The sequence below is a fragment of the Diorhabda carinulata genome, chromosome 1, assembly GCF_026250575.1.
Source record: "Diorhabda carinulata isolate Delta chromosome 1, icDioCari1.1, whole genome shotgun sequence".
In the NCBI taxonomy this organism is placed as follows: Eukaryota; Metazoa; Arthropoda; class Insecta; order Coleoptera; family Chrysomelidae; genus Diorhabda; species Diorhabda carinulata.
Window position 1 is genome coordinate 20,753,580 of NC_079460.1, and position 22,504 is coordinate 20,776,083.

Below are 22,504 nucleotides of genomic sequence, written 5' to 3' on the forward strand. Positions count from 1 at the left end.
TATATAGCATTTTCAATCCAAAGTACTGCGACCGCTGGCTAATAATCCAAGGTAAATTCCCAGCTACGTACTTCACAGGAATCTTAAGGTTCCAACAATTATTGAAGAATGTACCAAATTAGCGGAAAGTTGCCAGAACCGGTTGAGAGTTCCTGGACTTACTCCACAGAAGTTGGTGTTGTGTTGGTACTTGTGTTCACGTCAATGCAAAATGCACAGCTGTAGACAATAAGTTATCATGTTCAGCGGATACCTCTTTTCTATGTCATTTGGCATAAGCTATACCAAATTCTTATTGTCTTGAAAAAGATGGATTTCAGCAGGGAAAAAAATTAGTAACATTTGCATAATAGATAATATAATTCAACTAAACTGAAATTTATGAAATTCTGGTGATATTCATACTGAAGAACACTGTTTACACTACTACTACACCAATACTCACAATTACACTATCTGACACGCATTTACATAACCAAGTTATCGTCTTCAGTGACTGAAGGTAAACTGAAACTTATTAATTTAATCTACCAAATTTCCCTACTAATTTTCAATCAATCCATTTCACATTCATTTACTAACTAATAAATTACAGAGTGGACGGTAAACAATATGCACATTCTTCAACAATTCTATATTATTTAAATTTTTTATTTCATGATTATGACCTAACACCGCGTCCGGCAATACCTGATTTTTCTGTCCGTTTACATTTCAAATGCATTAGAGTGCTCTTTAAACTTAACATTAAAAGACCTCTTAGTTTGTCCAACACACTTCATCTCACAATCATTACAGATAATTTCGAAATCTAATACTTTATCGTTTGGAATTATACAACAATTGTTTTAATATTTACGCATCGAGGGATGGAGCGTACAGGAAACATTTTTTCAGACAATCCTAGCATTTACTTTATTAGCTAGCTCGTGTACTTTTTCGCTAAGTACAAGGACTCGGATTTCATTAACCATTTCTGAAACATTTACAGTAAATGAAAGTCCAGAACATTCGAAATCATCATATGGTCCATTTTAAAAGTGGAGAGCCACTTACAAATCTTTCCATTAAGACGGAACACTCTCAGAATAATGTTGACGTAACTTTTTCTTTGTTTCTTTCATTGTTTTTCAGTTGAAATATATTGTTCAAGTAAGATTAAAATTTTACATTTTCTGTGTGTACACTATTTCCAGAGCAACGAAAACATTTTTTTTATATGAGTACTGAAACAAATCTGTCAATTGACAACGTCGGAAAATACACTCTTCCCTCAAACCGTGCTCATATTAGTTTCATTTTTATATTATTAATTTACTAATTCTAACGTTGTTATACCTTATTTTAAATAATATTTTTTAAAATTCTAACAGAACCGTTTGAATACCACAACTGTTTGTTAAATGAAAATCTGTTGAAAAGGGATACTCGGTAAGACCCAGAAGTACCTGCCTGACCTAGAGATGGCGGTAGTTGCTTGAAAAGTACAGTATTACAAAGTAGTAGTAGTACAAAGTATTACAGTATTAGAAAGTATACAATCTATACATCACATGTTTAAAGTTTGAAGACGCCACGTTGTTTAATATTTGTTTGGCAGACATCAATAGTGAAAGTTTTTAGTGAAATTATAAACATGGAAAAATTGGTCCTCGTTATGTGATGCAATACTTTTATTTAGCCCAACCAGTATAAAAGCTGAACTAGATTCTACTTAGGGTGAGACTGCTCCTTCGTTATCAACAGTAAAATATTGGGTAGCAGAGTTTAAACAAGGCCGTAGGGCCTGAGAAGACCAGCAACGCAGACTTAGTAAGCAATGTGGTACATCACATATTAACTGAAAAGTTTAACAATAGAAAGCTGTATCCAAGATGGGTGCCGCGTTTGCTCACAATGAAATAAAAACAGAAGAAGTTTCCATCAAGTGTTTGGCAATGTTTCACAGAAATAAAACCGTTTCTTCCGCCGTTTCATAACCATGGATGAAAAGTGAACCGGCTACAAAGAGAGCAAAGACCGTTCCATCTGCAGGCAAGGTTATGGAGTCGGTTTTTTGGGATAATTTTCATTTACTATCTTGAAAAAGGAGAAACTATCAATGGTGAGTATTATGCCAACTCATTGCAACGTTTAAGCGAAGATGTCAAGCACAAACGGACGCATTTAGCTAAGAAGGAAGTGTTGTTTCATCAAGACAATGCACCAGCTCACACATCCGTTATTACAATGGCCTAATCAATGAATTAAATTTTGAACTACTATCTCATGCACCCTATTCGCCAGATTTAATCCCCTCGGATTATTTTCTGTTTCCAGACTTGAAAAAATAGCTCGGTGGTCTAAGATTTCCCAAAAATAAAGAGGTGAAGTGGGCATTTAATGGCTATTTTGAGAAACTTGAGCATTATAAAAACGGTATCGAACCTTATTGAACATAGTTGGGAAAAGTGTATGGAGCTAAAAGGAGGTTACGTTGAAAAATGAATATATTTTTTTCCAAAATTTTCGTGTTTTATTTGTTGGGCCAGGTATTTCTGGGATCATACTCGTAATTAATACTATTGCAGTCATCCGGAAAAGTCATTTACAAGATTTGAAGATTTTATTTTTCCAGTGTAGTAATAATGCACTAACATTTCTAGTTTTCGTACTTTGGCTTTAGGTCTGTGAAGAGATAATACAATTCATTAAGCATAAAGATCCGGCCAAAAAGCTCGACGTATTTTTATACTAAATAATTATTTGTAATTAGACTGAAAAGTAATATCCCTCAATGTTTTGCCTTGTTCAACTTTTAAATCTAGTCACCGTTTAAAAAAATTCATAATTATTACATAAAACAGAACTTCATAAAAATAACATGTAAAGTTGAAGCAACAAACTGCGACCGATTCGAACATTGGAACTCGATTATATAAACCGGTCTAGAGGAGCCGTAAACCCAAAATAACTTATGTTAATGATGTTATGGAGTGTACAATCTGAATATACAAAATACCGATTAAAAACTCATGTCTCAGTTTGACAGAATTTAAAGTGAATTTAGCAGCAGTTACGATGGAATTTGCAATTTCGAAAAAGGCATATGTCTAAAAATAGTCGATGTACTGCCTATTTCGTAAATTAGATTTAGTCCACTGTTTTGTTATTTTCAAAAAAATTTAGAGCTACATATTCTTTGAAAAAATTCCGGTTATTTTTGGGCCCTCTAATGTCTGATGTCTAATTTTGGAAATATCTTTCTCAAGCCTTACAAAGAGCCTCAAAATCTGGTTCCCCGAACCACTTCCTCAATAAAACAATAATCCTTCGACCCTTAACCCTGCGAATTCCAAGTTACCTTCTTTTAGAAATTCCAAGTCACCTTTTTTTAAAACTTACTTAGTATCCTAGCAGCATACAATTAACTTAATTATCTCCGATATACCTGGTAGCACGTTTTAGAATATACCAACTTAACTACTGATGTACTGAAAGTAATTATTTGGTCGACTTCATACCCGATTAAGTTGTTGTGGGACAAATTAGAGAGGAAAGTCAGTGTGCAGTGTGTCCTAATTCCACACAGAAGCTTTTGAGGAAATTTGGGTGGACTGTTATATCTTATCCCCCGTACATCCTGGATAGAGATAATCATCTCTTCCTTAAGCTAAAGGAACACTTATATGGTAAAAGCTTCGAAAGCGTAAATGTCCTAGCAGAAATATTCGACTTAGGAATACAAAAGCTGGAACACCGTCTTCAAAAGTGTATTGAAAAAATTGAAGGCTATGTTGAAAAATAGACAGCGATGTAAAAATTTACAACTATAAACAATGGTTTCTATTTGTGAAAAATATGGGAACATTACATTTGGTACAACCCTCGTAAGACGCGATATAAAGAATAAACAACTAATGGAATCGAATGGGGGTCACATTTGTATTACGAATATTTTGTTTCTTTTTTTTTTAAATAATTATGTATAACAAATTTTGATTTTTTTTTATTTTGCCTTAAAGCACCCTATATCTTACAGAAGAACGATATTTCATTCAAATGTTTTGGTTTAAATCATCTTATATATCATCAGGATTTTCTGTGTGGAATATTTACATTTGTTGATTGAGGTGAGAAGGGAAAATAGCCCGTTGAAATAATTAGAAGAAGTAAATAGAGAGGCGGGCACAGCTGCGGCTGCATTATTCTATGTCGGTGGCTATTTGGCTGATGAATGTGTTCCAGGTTACAGGAAAACCACATAAAACCTGCGATACTAAGGAGTTTAGTTTTATCCAGTGGTATTAATCATTTTCTTAACAGTACTGCTATTTTCATTGATTTTAATTTTTTGAGATTTATAGTAAACTTCATCAATATATTACCTGTAACATAAATGTTTACATTTTATGATCTTTGAAATATTTATATAGGATGTCCCACGAAGAGTTAAAACTATCTGTATATAGCAAAATACTTATAGTAGAATCATGAAAATTTGTTATTTTAAATGAAACACCCTGTATATTAATACATTTTTGAAAATTACGTAAAATTTAAGCATACTTTTGTCTAAAAACTTTTTTCGAAAAATGCATACTTTTTGAGTTATTAATTTTTTTGTAAAAAATTTGACCGTTGCAGACCCTTATAAATTATTTTTTTTACGAGCATACCCTTGAAAATATGAAAATGGTTTTTGTTCGTTGTTTCTAGCAAGGTCAGACGTATTTGAATCTATGTTTACAAATTTTTCATTTTATACAGGGTGTGTATGAAAAGTGTTAAAATTTCAAGTTCATAAATATGAAATTTCTTTATTTTTTTAAATAGAATCACCCGGTTTTTTCCTATTTTAATGCAATCAGGGGTAAAAAATAAGGGTCTGCAAGGGTAAAATTTTTTACAAAAAAATTAATCAAAAAGTATGCATTTTTCGAAAAAAGTTTTTAGATAAAAGTATAGTAAAATTTTACGTCGAGTTCAAAAATGTATTAATATATAGGGTGTTCCATTTAAATAAAAAAGTTACAGTCGACATCCGGTAGAACTGAAATCAGCCTTCTTTGGAAATATTTTAGTTAAAAAGATCATATCCGAAAACCCAAATTTTCATGATTTTACTATAAGTATTTTTCCATATACAGATCATAATTACTTGGCTGAGGTGAAGAGTGATTATTAAGTTTTTTCAGTGTAATCAATTTTCATTTATATGTACTTATTTACATAGATAATTTGGCGTGACACTGTTTATTTCATTATACCTATCAAAGTTTTTTGAAGTAGATATCATCATCAGAACATGAAAAAATTCATATATGAACACCCCGCATAAACTTATATAATTCGTACTGTAATAAATCTGTCTACTTATTAACGAAATATTTCGAGACAATTAATTTGGCAACTGTGCAATTTATTAGTAAACGGAGCAGTGTGTCATAGTCAGGGTTGCCAGCTGTTCCATATTTCAAGGATCGTTTCTGTAGTTGAAAGACAATTGTCTGGTTCATAAATAGATTCACAAGCTCGTGAACACTATATCTAGATTAAAATTAAATAGAATCAAATAAAACGTTCACCAAATCTATAAAAATACTGTCAATAGGAATTTATATTTAAGTAAAAAGTACATGCCAATACCAACTACGTGATGGGGCAGCGCAACTTGCTTATTTCAAGTAGTTGCACGAAATAGAGCACTCAAAAGAGTAGGACGTAAAATTTTATGACCTTAGTTTCAGTTAGTTAAAGGAAGTTGTTCGATAATATCCATACAACTTCCATTTTGTTTTGTGTATACTGGATGAGGATGAAGAACAAAAAAAATTGTCACAGTGAGCAAAAAATATGGGGTTGAATGTGAAAATTTATACAAGGTCAGTAGTTTTTGATGCGAAATTTTGTAATTAATAAAGCGTTACCTTTGGTCGAGTCTATTAAAAGAATTTTTGTTCCAATAAACTAGGTCATCTTGTTGCTGTGATATCTCCGGTAGCCACAATAACAAAGAATAACTTCAAGCGAAGTTTTTAGAACGGAAATTATATTGATCAAGGAAAGGTAAATGCAACGACGCACACTTATCGGGTGAGACGATTTCACATGATTGTTTAACATCATAGAATGAAAAATGAAAATGGAATTCTTCGATATTAAAATGAAAAGGAATTATGGGAATTAAAAGGATTGATATAATGCAACAACCAACCTTCTTAATTGAAGGAAACTTCAATTGTGAATATAAACCAGGGGCTACTTGAATATGTAGTTGACATATACTAAATTCACCCTTATTCACGTTTTATTTGAGATAAACTTGTAATCCCATCCTGCAATACCTTGTGGAAGAATCTCAATACATTTTCTTCGATTACTAGGAAACAAAATTAGAGACTCTTGTTTGACGCACTGTCGTTATTCAAGATTGAATAGACCATGATTTTCAAAGAATTTTATGAAGGTACATACATTTTCCCACAATTCAAGGATCGTGAATAAATTGTTCACTGTATTTATTAAAAAAATCGTGATAAATATTTGCAATATAATTATAAAAGATTTAAATTTGAGAAGTCTTCGAAATGATTTATGTGAATTTATTTATATTTTCGATATATAAATACTCGATCAGTTTATCTAGTTTTTTTAACTAATATTGTTTTGATTGATAACATAACCTCATTTATTTATGTCTTGTTTTGACTATGTTTAATCCTTTGGCATTTTTTCAATAAAGCTTCAAGTAGTTTATTACATATTTATAAATTAAATTATTATTTGATACAAGATCCCAATTTTTTACACTACAATTTAGTAAGAAAAAAAACTGATATGTGCTTAAATAGAACATCAATCTGCAATTGATTGTGAACCAACAAGTATAACTTTTTAGACATAGATGAACCCCACAATTTGTTTTCTCACCAGAGAAGTTTGAATGTCAAAAATCAACTTGGAAACTAAAATAAGGACGCTGAATAGTCCAGTATTTATTTTATCAATCTTGCCTGTCAGTTAGTATCGGTGGCATTTTCAGATGATAATTCTGAACAATTTCCATATACGTAGTGAGGTCGATAAGTTCTTGGCCTTATATAGTATACAGACTGCGTTTCCAAACATCTTTATGCACGCATTTGTGACAAATCTCAATAAGCTTCAAAGTTGCAACTTGCTGCTCCGATCCATTTTGTTATAGTAGAGTTCGAACGACCAATCAATCAAGTTAAAGAAGGATTAACATCAACACAAATTATGAACACAATGGAGGTGGTTTACGGTGACTTGTGTCCATCATTTTCAACAAACTAAAATTGGTCTAAGTTGTTTTGCTATTGGAAGAAATTGTCCGGATCCTACATGAGTCTTTAAATATGGCAACAATTAGTGCAAATAGCAGCTTCAAGTAGAATGTTGTGAGCGATTTGAAGAGATTTGCCGCGAGGACCCAGAGAGTGTAATTCGATCAATTGTAAATGGTGATAAAACCATGGTCTTTTACTATGATCCAATATCCAAAAAGAGATTCTATGGAGTGGCATCGGAATGGAGAGCCTGTGCACAAAAAAAACGAAGGTCACGAAAAGCACTAACAAAGTGATGGCTGCAATGTTTGGGATTACGAGAGTATTCTTTTGATCGACATTACTTACTAAGGCGTGGCAAACTCAGCCTAAAACTTGTTACATGACAATGATCCAGACTGATTCGCTTTCCTAGACTACTGTACACGAATGTGGCTTAACAGAAATTGAAAACCAACCTTCTAGTCCTGATTTCGCTCTGCCGGACTATTTTCTTTTTCCCAAAGATGAAGGTGGACTTAAGACGCAAAATATTTAGCTGCGACGAGCTAGATGAAATTTTGACTCTACAGATGAATCATATTTTTATAGTGGCATATAAGCGATCGTCAAAATATGATGAAAAACAATCACAGTTTTTTTTCAATTTATGACTTTTCTTTTTATGTTAGTCTAAAAATTCATGGACCGAACTACATCTATATGAAGTAGAGACTAATAAGTTATGGTACTAAGAGGTAAATTTTAATGAAGACAGAAGGTCTGACGTGAACCGCAGCAGGCAAAATTACTAACGATAAATATTGAGTTGGGAGGAACCACAAAGTATCCACGTAACCAAAAAAATTTATAAAATGTTAATATGTTAGAAGGGAAGCAGCGTTATCTGATACAAAAATGTAGCAGATTAAAACATTTCATTAAAATTCAACATACCATCACGATTAGAATGGAAAATGTTTCATGAAACGGGAAAAATTATGATATAAACTTCGTGATGAATAGATATTTGTTTTTGAGATGATTTCATCGTTAGAGTCAAGTAACTTTCCTCCGAGCCATTTCTTCAGATTTGGAAGCAAGAAAAAGTCGATAGGAGCTAAATTCGGAACATAATTTATGGATTTATTTATTTATAAACTACACCCTTACACTGTCCTGGTAAAAAATGTTTTTTTTTCTTGAATTAATGCCCTTTAAATCGATCACATCAGTCGGCTTAATATTCCCAATTGATTATTTTACCTTTTATAATGTAGTCGATGTGGTATATGACAAAAAATGATGTTGTCCGAAGGTTACGGGGTTCAATCTTGCACTTAATGATCATTAGATGTCACTTGGTACGTGAGGACCTTGAGACACAATCTGAGGTTTGCCTTCACCTGATCCGTTCTCTAGTTGTGCGTGGTTGCCTACCTTACTAACGCACTACCTAGTACACTTTTATGTCCACAGAATCGACTTTTTTTACTCGTAGGTTTAAAGAGAAACAGTGTTTCAGAAACAAGAAAGACTAACTTGAATAGCAACCTTGTATTTAGCAAACTATTTCACTGAACAAAATCTAGCAATATAACATCAGTCAGAAAAAAATTGCAATGGGTAGTCTTCGGTTCAATATTTAGTCGTTTTCCGGATCGCAACCTCCACATGCGCATAGTTCAGTACAAGGCAACTTTATTTTGTAGCAGATGATCTGACCACCACACTTCTGTTTACATCCATATTTTACTAGGATCGCAAATGATTATTAAATAGTTGCACTCGTTGTCCAAACTGGTTCGCAAAACACAGAACTACCGCATGAATCGGCGTGCTTCCAGCCCCAGGCGGATGTGTCCCAAACTTGTCCTCTAGCCTGCTCTAATGCTTCTCTAGATGGTGGGAGAGCCTCCAGCGGTCTTCCTTTCCTGTAAAAAGGACTCACTGACGGAGTTGATGTCGAAGGTTCGGTCATAAAGATTTTAAAAAGCAAGCATTCCACGTTCCAAATCTCCCTAACCTATGGCCAGAAAACCGTCTATTGCTTCTAGACACGCCAACCACGCCTCTTTTTGCCTTTCCTGGTAAACGATGAGAAGTTAGCGTTAAAAATAGGAGGTGCTGCACATACTTTCCATGTTTAAATCCACCCGAATCATCAAATCGCCAGGGATGTAGGCAACCGCGAAAAACTCGAGAACGGATTGACGGATCCGGTGGCAGCAACTCTAAGAATGTGTCTTAAGGTCCCAGGAACTCATGTACCAAGTGGCAACTAATAACCATTAAGTGCAAGGTTGATTCAGATTTTGTCCGGACTAATGATTCCCATGACTTCAATGATTCTATACACTCATCTTGGACTTCTATTGCGCCGATTCACACCAACTCACCTTTTTAACGGCTAATTGGTCTTTAAAACCTTATGGTGGATACATATTTCATCCATACAGAGAGTGAACACTCTTAAGTAGATGGTCAAGCATACAGAACACTCATTGTAAGGAAATACTACTCATACACAAGTAATCCTTCAAAATTTATATGCTAATGGTTACCATAATATCTGAAACTTTCATCCACCGATCAGCCCACTCCATTTGGTTAAATTTATTTTTCTTTTGGGGGTGTACAGACTTTAATCGAACGCATTTTCCATGATGATGGACACAGCCAAATTCTTTAGTAAAGTACAGAGTTATAGTTCTTTCAATATCGATTGCAGCGTTTAAAAACCCTTGCCTACAATTTTGTTTGATCTACCATATGATATAAATTTATTATTTTGATAAATATTTTTAAAAATATGTAAATCTTATTTAGACAGATGCCCTTAATTGTAGTCTTACTTGGAACTTGGAAAAAAATCATTATTTTACCTCGTTAACTTGCTACAACTGAATATTAAATTATAAAACGTAAATAGACGAGTAAAATTTACCTGCCTGTAAGGGAGTTTGGTTTAAACAGGGTACCAGACGTGAACTGAGTCCTTTTTGTACCCCATTCGTCTATTAGAACTGTGGTAGTCTTATATCTGACACAAATAATCTTTTCATCATCGAACGAACCTTGACGATTCGGTTATTACCATTCGTTTATTCAGTTTTTTGTGTTTACATGCTGACAAAACTTGAGGCAATGTTTCTAAACTGGATTAATTGTATTCTGGATAATCTGATACCTTTTGCTGTATTACTTCTAAAGTCGCAACCCTGCTCTTCTTATACAAACTGTCCTACGTATAAAATTTAAGTAGCTTTGTCAACTGATTTCAGTTTTTCTTTAAATGTTTATTGATCCACAGCAGCCCTCTACAAAGAAATTGTGTACATAGGCCTTTCGACAGCTTCGGCCAATAGAAATGCATTTATGTTTACGATTCGATTTTTTTATTGGTAAAAAGATGATGAGTCCACGTGAACTGACAATTTGTTAGATGTTTACCGAATTTTATAAACATTATTTTTTAATTTGGTATGAGTGCCGTGCGTATTTATGAAATATTGATTGTTCCTCGCATAACTATCTTCTGCAATCGATATTGGAAGAACTATATCAGTTCATCATTTAATTTGAATGATGTTTTTCCATAAAAATAATATTTCATGAGCGTGTTATCCTTTCCGCTCTGAGATATCCTTAGTCATATGAAAGTAGATAAATTATTTTAGGCTTGTATAATTCCAATACACTAGATAACAGTAGAAATATTTACGAGAGATGTATAAATAGTTATAACAAAACTTACAAACGTGCTCAGTTGTTGAGTATTTTAGTTTGCAATTTTATAATAAATAAAATGTTACGTAAAGCTTATAGCTTTTCTCAGAAATCCTTCATTATAAGTTGATTTAAAAGATTATTCGTCACTTACTTTTTTCTTCTCTAAAAGAACAACATACTATATTAGATAACCAACGTATTCGTTTCTATAAGAACTATGATATATGTTGAAAGTATTTTGAAACATTCAATATTAAATATTCAAATTATTTCGCATTTTCAACTTCAGCCAGGAAAATTTATATAAATATAATTTTCTGAGTAGTTTAAAATAGATAAAAAAATTCGCGGCTCGCCTAGTATTTTTGTATAGGTCTGGTAAGAATCATACCTCTAAGTGTCAATGTCACAAACATATAATTCCGTCGGCGAGTTGTCGATCTGTGGGCATTCCACTTGTCACACATCACATCAACATATTACACATACTAGATGAGATAAAGACGGAGAGTAAAATGACGTAACCTATACACCAACTGGACGACTAACACTGGCAACGTGACCGAGCTTCAGTTAATTTTGTATATATCTGGGACTCGAATCGGAAAAAACGTTGCAAAGGCACCGTCTACACAATCAATAGTACGGTCGATTTATTCCAATACTTTGCACAAAAATTTTAATTAAATATTTTGATGAAGATCTCAGTTGTTGCCAATTTTTTTGTGAAATATTGATTCGGTGATGATGATAGCTCAAAATGACAACCTTGATCAAAATATAGATCTAAAATTAATGATAAAAAATTTTACTTTAAAATAATAACGTTTAAGAAGGTATTACAAATAAAAAATACTGCGATCATATGTTACTTTGAATGATATGAAAAAAATCAATTATCACCAATATTTTGCTGTGTCTTATGATATCTTGAATGATTTTATACTAGATTTGCCTTTTAAATTTTTACAAAAAGTGGAAAAGAATATTAAGAAATTCAACATAAATTGTTCTATTGCTTTTCGAAATATTCGCCCTTTGTGGCTATACCATCAAACCAATTTTGGAAACATTTTCCCATTTTAAAGCTGTCCGCGCATTTTTTGTTCAACAAGAAAAAATCCTTATGTGATAAACGGGTAAATATGGACAATGAGACATTAATTTCTTGAATATTTAGTGGTTTGAGAGCTGGAATTCTCATTGTAAAGAATAATGGACGTTTTTTGTTTACGTTAATGCAAAATCGATTGTATTACAGTCTGCGATATCCTAAAAATGATAAACGATTTTGGCCGACCTTATCGACATTCACCACTGACGAACGCAAGACCAAGAAGAAGAAATTCTGCAAACCAATTGTAAACAGTCTTTTTTGAATTGCTTCATTACCAAATGTTGCATTGTTGTTGAGTAAAATCATGAAAAATCATCTAGCGGATGCACAAACTTCACTGTCGACACCTTAATCAGTCAATTTCTAAATTGTAATAACAAATGTCAATGTTCACAAATACAGTGGTGCCACAACATATTAACGCCACCTATTTTTCGATTGTAAACACCTGAAAGGCAACCCTCCTACAAGCAATTTTCTTCTATACTGAATATTTTCCTCTATTTTTTTTTATATTTACCAGAACAAAATAATCTAGGAGCTGGAAAAATCCCAAAAATTCGTTTCGCATCTAAAACTCAAAAAATCTGCAATGAAAATAAGAAGCTAGAGGTTGGTTAATATAAAAGAAGCTCATTGGATTTCCCAGGAGCACGCCGATCCAGATTTAGAGTTTTAGTCACTTAAATTGTAATAATATAATAACAAACACATCACATCTAGTACAAAGAGAATTTTTGGCAACTTTTTCTTTGTATATTTATGTTTAAGAACAGTTTTTGTAGCTTTTATTAAATCGCCTACCTATGAAACAAAAGTAATTGACATACCTATTCTTACATTATACTGAATGCTTATATTTATACGCCTATTATTTCCTATGATCCATTAATTAAATTATATATTTAGACTCTATTATTGACGTTCATATTAAACAAGCTTCAATAATAAATTTGATATATTAGTTTTAAAAACCTGACAATTGAATCAAAGGTGATGAAAATATTGATAGATGTATTACACACGCAAATAATGATAATCTGTGCAAATTACAGGAATTTGACCGTACTATAACAGTAAAGTAAATCCTTGCACCGATCAGTAAAATCACTTAACTACCGAAGACCGTTCCAGCGGCAAAATATTCAGATCTCTTTTGCACGATAGAAGAGGAATAATGCCCGTTGTTTAATTACCGACGAATTCAAACCAAATGATTTGCCAAATATTACTTGGAAGTAACGTCGATATCGCCTCGACGACATCCACTACTATCAATGCCAGTGCCAAGTCAAAAGTTGAAAACTTGTCGGTCTATCGGACTCCTCTGCAGTCTAGACTGGACACTCCCACTCGAATTCGTCGCAAAGGATACCGCATATTTTATAACGGTTTCCAAATCGATACAAGGTGGAAAACAAATAAAAAAAATTGATCAATTCAATTTTTCCATATGTTGAAATATTCAATAACCATAGACAATATATTCAACTGAACAATCTCAAGAAAAGTTAGATATAATAAGTATAGCCAAAAGACGAAAAACAAGTAATTTACGAGGTGTGATAAAAAGATACAGTCAATAAATTTATGTCTCATAACTTCACCTTTTCAGTGTGAACTAATTTCGGTTTGTACATATGCTACTAAAAAAGCTTTAATATAAGGTTTGTCATCAGGTTGAAATCTATAATTTGTGCTAACGCAGTTTTGTTTACGAGTGCCACGAGCGATTGTGCGTTAAAAATGTTTTCTCATTCTGTTGTGCCACATGTAGTGGATTGCCTCAACTATTTGTCGTTACGGGTACGCCACCGAAGCCGTGGCGAGCAATTGGCCGATATTTTGTTTCACACATAATTGTCATAGATCCTTCTATCATTATAAACAATATCAAGATAATTCTCTGGAAACTTTTTGTTTTATTTACAATTTTAGAAAAATATAAATTTAGTTTCTATAGGTGTTAGAGCATAAGTTCCTTTTTATTCAGCTCCGTTCCACCTACCGATCTGGCTCAATATTTGGCAAAGCTTGTGCTTGATTAGATAAGATAATACCTAAAAGGATTCTTAGCGATAAAGCATCGTTTGCCCTCACAGTCTCCTCTCCAGTTGTACCAATTTTACTAATTATCTCCGAAAATTGATTTCAGAGAAAAAGTTTGAAACAAAAAATGAAGCCCATAAAAAGCTGTACAAAGTAGTTATATACTTTTTTATATATACTGTTATACTCCATACTATCTCGGGGTAAAATTTTTAGTTAAATTGACTAACCCAACCTAATTAATCTTCTCCAAGTATGTGCGAGCGTTAGCTAGTTCCTTTCTTGTAAAAAGTCAATTTGACTCCTACTCAGATATTTTAGGTCATAATAACTAAATTATAAGGCTTACGCACAAAATGTAATTAACATTTTTGTAGAGTTTTTTATGGGTTTCAGTTTTTACTTACTTAACTTTTTTCTATAAAATCAATATTTCCGGAGATATTTAGTAAAATTGTTCTAACTTTGAAGGGTCTAAGTGACGAAGAAAACTTTGTTTTTGGCTGCACCAAAACCTATCCAAACATTTTTATTGACTCCAGTATCGTTAAAAACCTTATAGCGTCTTATTTAATATTAATTGTTAACCTCATTCGAATACCGGTTATCTGTTTTACTGAGTTTTAGTGAGGCTTAATACCACTTCCTGAGGAAGAGTATTTAGCCGGAGAATTTGAGGTTATAGGGTATTTGAAGGATAACCAAAGGATTTTTTTAAACCCTTTGTAATACCTTCTCAAAATATCATAGTACATTTTCCATTTTTCTTATATATTTTGATGGACCTCGTAGCTAGGCGTCTAGATTTTCTTCCTGGAGCTCGAAAAGTCCGGGTTTTCCTTCACGAGATTCGAGTCTATTTTTATTTAGAGAAATTATCTGATTTTTCATTTATTTCCCTATACTCCCGAAGGATTTGTTCCTCCGTAGCTAGCGCTAATATACAAGGAAAGCTTGGGGCACTTCATATTCATTTTTGGAATATTTCGGAAATATTTTAGAGCCTAATTAAGTAAAAAACCAGCGGTTTTGAGTTTAATGGCTGTTACGTGAATCAGTTTTCACTCTGATAAATATTTCCATATATTCACTTTATTCTTTAGAATTTAAGTGGAGAGTTCATTTTGTGATTGTCCAGGAGTTTATAAATCTGACGAGCAGGAGTTTTTACATCAAAAGTTTGCTTTTAGCTAATTTAAAATAAAAATATAACACGCGTCTGTGCGGAAATGTTTTATCAAACGACAATACGTTTATCATTTGATCAACATATGAGTAAACATTTTTAAACATAGTTATTAATGAAAGAAACCAAAATAATTTATATATAAGGGATGTCCCGAAATGTTTTCCTCATTTAGTTGTCAGATATTAAACGTGAAGTAGTAGGATTAAGAGCTTTTGCATACATTGAAAATCAAAGTAGCCACTTTTTGGAACCAAACGATTTCGTCATCTACATCTATTATCACAACCTCGTCATAACTTTCGGCAGAGTTAATCAGATATCGGGTTAATAAAGGTGAAGGCTACACATCATAGGAAGACTGTGAGATATCCTAAAAATATAGGACGGCTTAAAAAATACTGTCTAATGATTTGGAGTCACACTCTTAAAAAATTCAAAAGATAGAGACCTTGTAAGTTGAAGATTATCAACTTAGCAATGTGCGAAAGCTCCCACAACTCCTGCACTCTGCACCCTGCACTATAGCTGCAATATCTAAATTTTACCGCAAACCCTTTAATGGAAATCAGCGGAACCATTTTTCCTTGATAGGTGAACTCTAAACACCCATGTAAATGGTACAGTCCATGAGTTCTTAGCCTAACATGGAAAGAAAGATCATTTATTTCCACACCATTTAATTTCATCGTTGCTGTTAAATATCTTCTCGTTTAACTTTGCCAGCTTTGCGAACAAAAAATAAACGGGCGGGTCCAGAACAGGGCAGTGTGGATGGGAGCATTGTCATGAAGTAAGCGCACACCTTGGCTGACTTTGTCTCGTTATTTTTAGATAATTTTTTGACGCAACTGTTAGTAAGTCAGAGTAATATGCCGCGTTCATAGATGTATTCGATTCCTTAAAGGCAATCAAAAGGATACCTCGTAGTAGTCCCAAAATATTTTAGTCATCACTTTTTTGATGCTTCTCGTTGCCTGTTTTGGGCACGGGCTTTCATTTCCGATACCACTCTTTTGGATGTCGGATGATAGTAAAAGACCCACTTTGCATTTATTTTTATAAAACTCGGTTTAAGAGGAGGTGAACCTACGTGGGAATTTGGAATAGGAGTATCCCAACATCAACGAACAGAAAACACGAAGATAAGATCGTGATGCTACTGTTGGATCCTTAGAACACTGAAAATGCCAATTTGTGCTGTAATTTCTTTTGTTTTTAGGCGACGGTCACGGATTTAATGTTTTATGAAGTAGTCACCGTCACAGGACCTCGTCTCCAGTTAAACAACCAATTTTTAATTATTGATAATGATGACATTAGTTACCATGAACAATCTGTTTTTGATTTGTGGGGGTGTTATCCTTGTTTAGGCAAAAACATGGACATGGATCGCAACGGCAACTTAAAACTTTTTGAGAGACTTGCCTTTAACGCGTGCATAAAGATTTTTTGAACGCACGTTCTGTCTTGAGGGGTTAGTTTGATCTTCTGGAAAGTGACTTCAAATACGACATTTGTCAAATTATAACTAATTGGTACGTCGGATTGAGTTGAAAGTTACTTTAGAAATAGATTAACTTGTTAAAAAATAAGATTCAATTTTTAAACTACAAAATTACAGTGTTTTCAGCGGGATCATATTGTTAATTGTAAAATTTTGCTACTTTTTAAAATTATAATTCATGAAATTTAGTTCTAATTATAGTTCTACTTAAATTGCTATAATTATGTTTCATGGTATTATGTTGTAACATGATGTGACAACCTTTTTTAGAATATGTCGTCATCGGAATAGTTTGTAATTTCAAGCACTTCCCTTCAGTTATAACAGATTACGATTATTCTTTAATCTAATTTGATTTTAAAAGAAAAATAAAATACGAAATCAAAAAATTGTAAATTGCTTTTTCACAAAAGCAAATCGGGATTCGTAATCGGTTATTCATATTCATCTTATCCGAACGAAATTGAGCAGTAGATCACAAAGAAAATATCAAGTGGAAATTTTAATTTATATACGAGGTTTTGAGATATTTCATCACTGAATATGTCAAATCTTATATTGCGATCATGAAGTTGACATTGAAACTTGGAATTTGTTCGCGTTGGATACCGTATAATTCGACAATCGCTCAAAAATAATCTCGTCTCGATTGGTGCAAAGAAATGTTCAAAAGACGCATATAAGATCGTGACAGGTCATCATGGATCTTAGAATATCAACATGAAACTAAACAATAATCGACTGTATGGGTCTGTGAACCAAAGTTGTTCGTGCAGGAAGCACTTTGAGGCAAATTATCGTCTGCTTTTTAAGAATAATTGGACATGTCGCCATGTAGAACAGTCAATTCTGAATGGCATTCCAGTATTTGTTTGCCAGAAGTGTTCGAAAACATCAGGAAAACTGATAGCAAAAGACGAATCATTCTCCACCCTGACAATGGAAGCTCTCACACGTCAGTTACATCTAAAACGTTCTTTAACAGTCAAAACATCGAATTGATGGGTTATCCGCCGTTTGATACCCAATGATTTCTTCTTATTACCGCAGATCAGAAATAAATTGTGAAGTGAACGTTTTTCTACACCATAAAGAGTGAAAAGTAATAAAGTCACATCCAATTATAAACATTTGTTTTTATTTGTCTATATCAAAACTTAAGTGCCACCCTCGTAAATTTTTTGCTATGCTTTTGATGTTATTTGTTACACTTTTATGACGATAGCATGCAGAGCACCTCTATCAAGAAAATCTATCTACTTGTTAAAGCTTTGTTTAAGAAAAATATCCAATCTTGAGAAATGTCTTTGTTTTTAATGTAAGAACGGAATTTTTCCCTCAATAGGAATTTGACTTTTCCAGAAGCAGCACAAAAGGCAAAAGGGTTAAAGTGCATTTCACTACCTCGAAAAAAATACTCCACACGACTTAGTCATTTATATTTTGTTAATAGTTTTTTTGTTAACAGTCCCTCGCGGGAATAACCATCGATAATTTGCGAACAGCCTCCCAAATAAAATTACATTTACACTATGCAGGGTGAGTCATGAGAAACTTTACATACTCTTACCATACGTAGATGCCTTCAAGAAGGATGTATGAGGCAAAGTGTCAACTTCTCTACCTTATTAATTTTTAGGGTGATTTGTGAAATTGATATCCTTTACTATAGTAGAAGTATGACCCACCCTGTATTAAATGTTTCCATTCGCTAGATGTCTTTTGAATGAAAAACATTTTGTTATTATATTTCATAATAAATTGGAAACATAGTGATAATAACATTTCAGAGTAATTATGTGTGGATTAATTAAAAGCAATGGACAACAATTAAATAATTACATTAATCATGCAACGCTTCATCATTTATCCCTTTACGGACGCGAAAAAATCTGTTTAAAAATATTATTGTAGTTTTTAGTTGAGTAACTGTATCTATTATTTGCTTTTGAAATTTTTTTTCTGCCAACATTCCTTCGAATTACTGGAAACATTTCTGAAAACCTTCTTTCAAAATGGTTACTCTATCGTGATCCTCTCAATGTAAAACCTTCTCCGTAGGTACATTATTTATATTCGGGAGGATCGAGAAGTCGCTTGGTGCTTATCTGGTGAATGGGGCGAACATGGACAGACAGGAAGTCTCTTAGCGGCAAAAACTATCTAATCAAAAGTGACTAGTACCACGCGTTGTCAGCAATGTGAAAATAACCAATTTTTTTCGTTACTTTCTTCGCAAATGGTTGCAGTTTTTCCCTACTATGCCTTCACAATTGAAGGTAACAATGACCATAACATTGATGTTGGAATAATGTTCTCCAAATTTTTTGTTTCGGAGACTTTGTTCGTCAGTCAAAAGTCTACAAACAGATTTGGCACTCACTAGTTTTGTTTGAATGCTTAGCCGTACAAGTTTTTCATCGTCAGTTTTGTCCACTTTCCTTCTATTTTCCAGGTCCAGGATGTCCCGATCCTTCTTTATCTTCAAATGACACTTTTAAAACTGTTACATCACTTTAAGAAGTTTTACCACTTTATTGCTATAGACCTAACCTAACATAACTAACATTTTATGAGCTTTTTTGGCTTGAAATGAATATCTATGTGGAAAACACGATTTTAGTATAAGCAGATGCAGAATCCGAAACGAGTTGAAACTTGTCATTGTTTGTCTTAATATGTAGCTGAAATGGATGCCTTTCGAATAATTTTTTATGCCACTTGTGTTTTTTTCAATTTATTGACTATTATTTCAATCAGTTGGCCCTGTTTTGAGGGAATTTCAATTGTTGAATAATATACAATGGTGAGCAAAAAAATCGACACGAATCGCTCGTTCGTGGCCAAAAGTCTCTAGCAAAAAATCTGTAGCTTCCATTTTTTTCCGATTTTAGCATCCCCAAGCGATTAGTCTTAGCTTAATGATAGTTGTCTATGTTATTATTATATAAACGCTTCAAAATAATTTATTTGAAATTAAACTATCATTATTTGGTCCTAATAACAGTTTCCATCCTCTTGTTCATGAATGAAATAAGTTTCTTTACTTGATTTTTCAGCGATCGCCGTTTTGAGATCCGATTTCATGCAAGATTTCTAGTCCGAGCTTTTCTCTTCCGTTCATCCCACAAATGCTCGATAGGATTCAAGTCCAGGCTACATGCTGGCCAATCCATAGCGGCAATTTCGCCATTCTGAAAATACAGATTTACGGAAATGTTATGTGAACGGGCCCAGCCCTGCATTAGGTTAAAGTTTTCGCCAATGAAAATTTCTTTAGCTTCAATTGAAATGCCCGCCAAAATCATTCAAGAACCTCCTTTTATGCAACACTGCGAGGATCTTTATCCTGATCTTCTGTAGACTCGTCCTTTTCTATCGCTACCATGCAGACACACTCTGCTTTCGTCTGAGAAGAGAACATTGTATGTCAGTTCAATTAACGTATTCTCTGGCAAATATTAGGTGGGCTGGGGTTAATTTGGTCCCAGTAGCTGGCCTTTTTGGCTCATGGTTAGTTGCCTTTAGTCTTCTTCTAACTGTTCAACTACTCCTCGCGTTTCTCTGAACTCTTGTTGAACTTGAACACCAGTGATCATAACATAGCAATCTTCAAGCTAATGCCATTAGCTTGAAGATTTTACTATAAAAAATAAAATTTCAGGTGTAGTGTCTTTGCCAGTTACTTGCGATCGCTTGAGTCGATATTTTTGCTTACGAATGTACATTATTCTGACTACTTCTTTCGCAAAAAAAATTTTTTTGTTGTTACCGATGCCATAGCACTGATTTTTAGATTAGCTTGGATCGGGCATAAAACACGTTTAAATGTATTGAATTGAACGTTTATCCGGATAGATATTTTAGTAACAAACCACAACCTTATCAAGGATTCACTTACCTGTTCGCGAGCAGTTTCTTAACAAAGGAATAAAGACAAATTTCCATATAAAACTTGTGGACAACAAGGATCCTCACCGAACCCACTTTTGTTTAAGCCACCTAAGATGAAAGCTTCTATAAAGGCGGAACATGCTGAAAGTAGAAATAAGCGACTAATATACTAAATAAAAAAGAATACTAATAAATTATACTGGAAGTGAGAGGGGCTAGAATCAATATCGGGGCCACAAATTGGTGGTAATGAAAATTTATCTTTACTAAAGGCTAGTAATATAGAAACTACACACTAATATAGTTAAGCTGATGACCATTGAATCATGCCAAAATTATCTGTCCATAATAATAAACTGAATGACTAAAAAGGCATCATCGTGAAATCATCATATTTTCATCGTAATTTACCTGATTTTCTGAACAAAATTGTTTCCTGAATGGGTGACGTACACCTCGGTTGATTGTGCCGCGCATTTTTTCGATAATTTTTTGACGCAACTGCTTTTAGTAAGTCAGAGTAATATGCTCGTTGTATTTGATTCCTCAAAATCAATCAAAAGGGTACCATCGCAATAATAAAATCATTTTTTTTCGGTACTCTTCGTGACCTTTGCTTTTTTGGCTGGGGGCTATCCTTTCCGATGCCACTCCATGGAATCGTCTCCGCGGCAAACCTCTAAAAATCGCTCATAACAAATGCCGGTCTGTGCTGCAATTTTTTCTGTTTTTAGGCGCCGGTCATTTTCTCATGATTCTTGTCGTCAGCGAAATAATTTAGATCAATTTTTAATGATTGAAAATGATAGGTACAAGGTAAACAGCTTCCATTCTGTTTTTGATTTGTGTTGGTAATAGTCGTTCTTTAGTAAAAAAATTTATAACAAAGCAAAATTCAATTTGAGGCATTTTTCAAAACAACTTAACTGAGTGGTCGTTCGAATTCTACTAAAATTTAATGGATGAAAGCAGGAAGTTGACACTCTGTGTGAAGTTTGTCGAGACTTGTCACTGACGCGTGCATGAGGCCAAGAACTCACGAACCGGATTACTGATCTTCACAAAATAGTTTCTTAACTTTGTGATCATCAACACCAATTATTTGTTTCATTTATGTCAAAAAATTTTATTTGTTCAAGGCATTCTAGATAAAATTCGGGTTTTGAAAAACCTTCCTTTACTCAGTTGTTCTTAGTCTTGGGTCTTTGTTTACAAGCGAAATTTTACGGAGCGGTACATTTTTTGCCATTCAGTGTATTTAATAAGATGTACGTAAGAAATAGCGGAAAAAAAGAATTTCATACAACAATATCAAATACAGCTCATGCAAATAAAATTTGACATACTATCGCCCGAGTTACCGGCCTGGGAACCGAATTATAAATTTCATTCTCGATATTTTATTTTTAAAAAACTTTATTCACAAATTAACAAATTACAATATTTATGGAATATAATATTTAAAGTCGTCTCGATATTTCTAGATGTAACGCAACGTTTTTATGAAATAAAAATAATCAAAAGGACTTTTTGGAAACTATAACCCGGGTTCAGGTAGATCCACCTATCATCTGATTGCGGATCCTAACCCAGAATGATATTCAGATCACAGTTTCCGAACGTCACCTTCAATTTTAGGAGGAAATTTCAAATTTAATACATGACCTACAAAACTTTTTGTTATTTTTTGTGCGTTAATTCTTCCGTGATATTTATATAATTGTATAATGTATTTTACAAATTTGATC

The 22,504-nt window shown here is 33.4% G+C and overlaps 1 protein-coding gene across 9 annotated transcripts in view; it reads right to left on the bottom strand.

Moving 5' to 3' along the window:
- LOC130893009 (plasma membrane calcium-transporting ATPase 2) overlaps positions 1–22,504 on the bottom strand; it is a 150,881-nt gene that overhangs the window by 98,334 nt on the left and 30,043 nt on the right. For 3 of the 9 annotated variants that reach the window (XM_057798873.1, XM_057798806.1, XM_057798772.1), the window contains exon 3: positions 20,764–20,897. The exons of 2 other annotated variants lie outside the window; for them this stretch is intronic. The gene's annotated coding sequence lies outside the window, so the exon portion shown is untranslated. Of the gene's footprint in view, positions 1–11,394; positions 11,790–13,173; positions 13,389–20,763; positions 20,898–22,504 lie in introns of those variants that run through there. 4 more of the 9 variants (XM_057798840.1, XM_057798822.1, XM_057798793.1 and 1 more) reach the window with 4 other exon arrangements.